General features: G+C 47.5%; 1 pseudogene; it reads left to right on the forward strand.

Annotated features, from left to right (window-relative positions):
* Positions 1-2,884: 2,884 nt before the first annotated feature.
* LOC116910267 lies at positions 2,885-3,505 on the forward strand (annotated as a pseudogene).
* Positions 3,506-6,186: the final 2,681 nt, after the last annotated feature.

The following is a 6,186-nucleotide window of genomic DNA, read 5'->3' on the forward strand; positions in this document are numbered from 1 at the left end:
CTCTATCTCTCTCCCTCTCTCTCTCTCTCTCCCCCCTCTCTCTCTCCCTCCCCCTCTTCCCCCCCCTCCCCTCCCTCCCCCTCCCCTCCCCTTTCCCCTCCCCTCTCCCTCTTTCTCTCTCTTTGAGACAGGTTTTTTTTTTTTTCCTGTGTATAGCCCTGGCTATCCTGAAACTAGCTCTATTGACTAGGCTAGCCTCAACCTCAGAGATCTGTCTACCTCTGCCTCCCCGGTTTTGGGATTAACAGGTCTGCACCGCCAGCACTGCTGCTACCTCAGACTCTGCCCTGCAAATCTGTGAAGAGATGGCCAAAAAAAAAAAAAAAAAATCCCAGCTTGTAGCCTCAACTTCTACTGTGAGCTTCTGAGCTACATAACCAACTGCCCACTTGATGTGCTTCCTTTGACCAGCATCTCAAAATGAGTTCCTGGAGCCAACGAGCTGGTTTAGTGGGTAAAGGAGCTTGCTGTCAAGCCTGACGACTTGAGTTTGGTTCCCTGAATCCATGACGTGGAAAGCAAGAATTGATTCCCACATCTGTCTTCTGACCTCTACCACAAGCTGAGTCTCATCCCTCCTCAAAAAAGTAAATAAGAAATAAAAAGAAAATGACATCCTTGTCTCGTGTGCAAATTCCTGGTCCCAGAGGTCCAGCAGGGAGACTTCTAAAACTGTCTTTCTCCTTATTACCTGTCCTAGCTCAAGCCTCCTAAGAAAGCTCTCCTGCCCCTGCTGCCCGACCTAATGTGAACCCATTTCACAGAGGGGCACTGGCCCAGTGCTGGAGGACTGGACAGAGCTGCACTGGTTTTTTGAGGCCTCTGTTGGCCAGACAGGGTCAGACTAGGTCAGACAAGGCTTCTGCACAGGACCCCACTGAATTCTAGATAGGAGGAGCAACGGTGGGGGCGGAGGCGGAGTTGCTCTGTGACAGACAAGTGGCCTCTGGCACCATCTGCTGGGCAGACTACTGAGTGATGATGGTTTAGGGCATTAGCTAGGATGAAGCTGTGCAGCGACAGTCCCCTGTCTTTGCCTTCTCTGAGCCCTTGGGGGCACCCATCTGTTCTAGTAGGTTCTCCATTCTGAGGTGGAGTGGAGCAAAGCAAAGGGCATTCTGTTCTGATAAGCTTTGGCCTCCTGTGTTGGGATAGCCACAGCCAGGCCCAAAGACTGTCTCCTCACTTCTCTGATGTGTAATCTGGCACCATTTATGTAGCCACACCATCTTCCCCTGGTGTTACAGAGTTGAGCTCCTGCCAAGCACACTAGTTTACACAGTGCCATTCCTCAGCTCCTGCCTTGGAGGGAGGCCCACAGCCTGGGCCTCTGGTGGTATAGGATATAAATGTGTGTCAACCAACTTTCTCCTCTATCACTTAGATGTGGACACCACTCTTGCCTCAGCTTCTGACGAAGCATCCTGAGGTGAGCAAAGGCTCTGCGTGGGATGGCCCACGGAGAGGCAAGGACAGACTTTTCTGGAGCTTTGTCCAAGGTCAAGGGCCAAGGCTAGACTCTGGGCACTAAGCTGTCCTAGGGACCTTCCCACTGCGCTGCTCCCAACACCTCTTGTTGCTCCTCCAGCTTTGGCAGAGAGTGGTTGGGCAGCCATGTGAATGAGCGGCCACTGAAGTTCTAAGGTGACACCGACACAATGTAAAGCACACAACATGTATCACCACATTGCTGTGTCCTAAAAACAATCTTTTAGGGTCTGGAGGAATGGCCTGGCTGTTCAGAGCACTTCTGAAGGATCTGGAATTCACATCGGGAATTCACAACCCTGGCCTCAAACACCCATAGCTCTGGTTCCAGGGGATCCAACACCCTCTTCTGGCCTCGGAGGGCATTTGCATGGATATGGTGCACATGATGCATTTAGGTACATACACATAAATATAAAACATCATACATTAATATTTTTTTAAAAGATTTATTTATTTATTATATATAAGTACACTGTAGCTGTCTTCAGATACACCAGAAGAGGGCATCAGATCTCTTTACAGATTTTTGTGAGCCACATGTGGTTGCTGGGAATTGAACTCATGACCTCTGGAAGAGCAGTCGGGTGCTCTTAACCGCTGAGCCATCTCTCCAGCCCACATTAATATTTATTTTTTAAAAATTTTCTCTCTCTGCTGGGCAGTGGTGGTGCACACCTTTGATCCCAGCACTTGCAAGGCAGAGGCAGGTGGATCTCTGTGAGTTAAGGCCAGTCTTGTCTGCAGAGTGAGTTCCAGGACAGAGCTATACACAGAAAAATCTTAAAAATTAATCTATGTGCATGTGTGTGTGTGCTGCACACGCGTGTGCCTGTGTGTTCTGTATGTTATGCCATGCATGTGGATATCAGAAGGCTGCTGAGTCATCTTGCTGGCCCTATTTAAAATTTATTTTGTGTGTATGGTGTGTGCGTGCGTGACACATATGTTTTTGGAGACCAAAAGACAACATCTGGGAGTCAGCTCTCTTTTTTTATTTTTCCTTTTTTTTCAGAGCTGGGGACCGAACCCAGGGCCTTGCGCTCGCTAGGCAAGCGCTCTACCACTGAGCTAAATCCCCAGCCCCGGGAGTTAGCTCTCTTACACCATGTGGATACCTGGGTTTGAATTTGGGTTGACAGGTTTTGTGGCACTGAGCCATCTCTCCAGCCCACGTGCTACTGTCTTTTGTTTTGTTTGTTTAGTCAGGTTTTTTGTTGTTTTGTTTTGCTTTTTTTTTTCCCCCAGATGGAATTTCTCTGTGTAAAAGCTCCGGCTGTCCTGGAACTCACTCTGTAGACCAGGCTGGCTTCAACCTCACAGATGTGCACCTGCCTCTGACTCCCAAGTGCTGGGATTAAAGGTGGTCGCTGCAGTTGTCGACGGAGCAGCGGCCATGTGGAGCCTCCGCGGCCTGCGCCTGGAGGCTGGACATTATTTTAGGTTGTATGAAAGAAATGCTTCGTCGACTCTAAGGTTAACCAGAAACACCGACTTGAAGATGATCAGTGGATTCTACACCAAGCCACAGGAAAGTCCCAAAGCTCCAACCCAGTCTTAGAGACACGGGATGCCGCCGCACAAGCCCACAGACTTAGGGAAGAAGATCCAGCTGTGGTCAGGCCGCTTCAAGAAGGAGGAAGAGGGGGTTAGGGATTTAGCTCAGTGGTAGAGCTCTTGCCTAGGAAGCGCAAGGCCCTGGGTTTGGTCCCCAGCTCCGAAAAAAAAAAAAAAAAAAAAAAAAAAAAAAAAGAAGGAGGAAGAGATCCCAGAGACAATCCCGTTTGAGATGCTTGGTGCTGCAAAGAACAAGATCTGGGTGAAGGTCAGCTATTTAATGAGGGCCCCCAACAGTGGCAGGTTATTCTATATGGTTATTGAGGGCAAGAAGGCTGTGAAAAGACGAGTCTTTACAAGCTTGAACCTAGAAAGGAAAGCCTGTCTGAGAGAGGAGGCAGCTATGAAGGCCAAAACAGACGAGAAGTATTTGTGCTGGCTTTGGGAAAGCCAGGAGTAAGGTTGCAACAAGAAGCCTGCTTTAGAAAGGATGTGATCTGAGACCCACTTTGCAGACATGTGCTTTGCACAGACGTATTCCACTTCCCTATTTCTGCTGTAGAGAAACAAGTACATTTTCTTAAAGAATGAAAAAAAAAATGGGTTTGTGCTGCCACCATGCCTGGCTACATACATAACTTTTCTTTTTGCTGAATTGATTCATGAAACCACCTCCTGGATCAAGACAGAAAGAGCCTGAGGCCCCAGAGATCCCCCAACACCCATCAGCTGCTCAGCAGCCATTGCTGGTTTTCTTCGCCTCCCTTTGTGGTCTTTGTTGAAAAGGATTCACACAGTAAGTCATTTTGCACCTAGTGACTTTCATTCAACATTGACGTACATCTATGCTCTGTTGGTTTTCTCTTTCAGTTTAAAAGTTTATAGCAGACTGGAGAGATGGCTCAGCGTCTAAGAGCACTGACTGCTCTTCCTGAGGTCCTGAGTTCAAATCCCAGCAACCACATGGTGGCTCACAACCATCTATGATGAGGTCTGATGACCTCTTCTGGTGTGTCTGAAGACAGCTACAGCGTACTTATATATAATAAATAAATAAATCTTTAAAAAAAAGTTTATGGCATGAATGTCCTGCAGGTTATTTGTACAGCAGACGGTGTCGTTATTTCTAACTTTTTTTTTTAATGTATGCGGTGTTCTGCCTGCATATACGCCCGACTAACAGAAGAGGGCGCCATATCCCGTTGCAGACGGTTGTGAGCCACCATGTGGTTGCTTGGGAAATTGAACTCAGGACTTCTAGAAGAGCAGTCACTGCTTTCAACCTCTGAGCCATCTCTCCGGTCCTATTTCTAACTTTTGATTCATGAATAAAGCTGCTGTCATGGCTCGGGCGTGGTCTGAGCGTGACCACTCTGAGGATCCCCATCCTGAAAGCTCAGTCTCAAGTGGTGATGAGGCAGCGGAAACTAAGTGACTCTTAACTCTTAAAGTACCTACTTGGAGGTAAGTGGGTCATGAGGCACTCCCTTTGAACAGGGCTAACACTGTTCTTGTGGAGTGAATTAGTTCTTGACAGAAAGTATTCGTTCAAAAGTGTCCTCATCCTATGTGCTTGGCCCCTAAGACAGTTCTTATGAATATTGAAACATAACCTATGGAAGCCATATTTTTTAATGATTTATTTATTTATGTTATGTATATAATATAACTGTCACTCTCTTCAGACACACCAGAAGAGGGCATCGGATCCCATCACAGATGTTTGTGAGCCACCATGTGGTTGCTGGGAGTTGAACTCAGGACCTCTGGAAGAGTAGACAGTGCTCTTAACCGCTGAGCCATCTCTCCAGCCCATGCACTTATTTCTATTGGATATAAATTCAGTACTGGAGTTGCTGAGACCCCAAGTTACTGGATGTTTATCTTTGGTAGGTATTTCCAATTAGTGGAGTCCACCAACGCGTTTGAGTGTGTCGGTTCTTCCATGGCCTTGTCAACACTTGATACTGTCAGTCTTTTAAGTTTAGCCATTCCAGAGACATAAATAAATTTGCCAAAAAACGATGACATTTCTCATTACTGTCATCAAGGTCTGACTTACATATGAGGAGAGTGACAGGCTGGAAGGCACCTTTCCCCTATCTCATGAGACATTTAAAGCAGGTGAGTGGTGGCAGGTCTGCAGGATTTCTGTGTGAGCTCAGACCCAGGAATCTGAGATCTGAGAGCGGTAGGAGTTAATCTTCTTCTTACCTGCTCTGGAACACGTGTAACCACAACACCCCACTGAGAAGACCATGGGTGGACAGTCTTGTACTGTAGCACCTGGAGTACTTCCCTATGCAAATAGAGCATCACCAGAGTCTCAAAGCTCAGCCAATAGGAAACATCTACCCCCTAAATCCCACCCCACCACTTAAGGTTCATCCGTCCCTGTCCATGTGGAATAAAGCTCACAAGTTACTTCACTGAGGATTGAGGTCACCTGAGAGTGCTGTCTTTACTGAGCTGTAACACTTGGGGAAGTGTTCTCTCTCCAGAAGCGTTCACTGATGGACCTTGGACCTGCCTGGGGAACAGGCTCAAACCGCTGCCACGCCTATAGCTGTTGCTGTCGCTACTGCGGTAGCTGATGAGAGACCTGGGACCTTGGTTACCTGCCCAGCACAGGCTGTCCAAACCTCCTCGCTTCTCCTCTAAGAGCTGTAACACTTCCGCATTCCCGCTGTACCGGAGCTCGGTGAAAGTCCTGACTCCCCTTCCCCCTCCACGGAGCCAGCAAACAGCACACCTGTAGCCATGTGAACTTGAAACTCCTCGGACTTGCGTCTATCAAAATGGCAGCTCTCCATTTACTACTGCTCCCCCAACAGTTGAAACCAGAGTGTGATGGTTAATGTCGACTTGACAAGATCTAGAATCACCTAGGAGGTAAACCCCTGTGGGTTTAGTATGACCCTTTCACAGGGGTCACCTAAGACCATGGGGAAACAGATGTTTACATTGTGATTCATAACAGTAGCAAAATTACAGTTATGAAGTAGCAACAAAAATAATTTTATGGCTGGGGGTCAACCCAATGTGAGAGAACTGTATTAAAGTTTACAGCTTTAGGAAGGCTGAGAGTCACTCCTCTAGACACCTGTGAGGGATTATTCAGATTAGGTTAATGAGATGAGA

The sequence above is a fragment of the Rattus rattus genome, chromosome 9 (genome assembly GCF_011064425.1).
Source record: "Rattus rattus isolate New Zealand chromosome 9, Rrattus_CSIRO_v1, whole genome shotgun sequence".
NCBI lineage: Eukaryota > Metazoa > Chordata > Mammalia > Rodentia > Muridae > Rattus > Rattus rattus.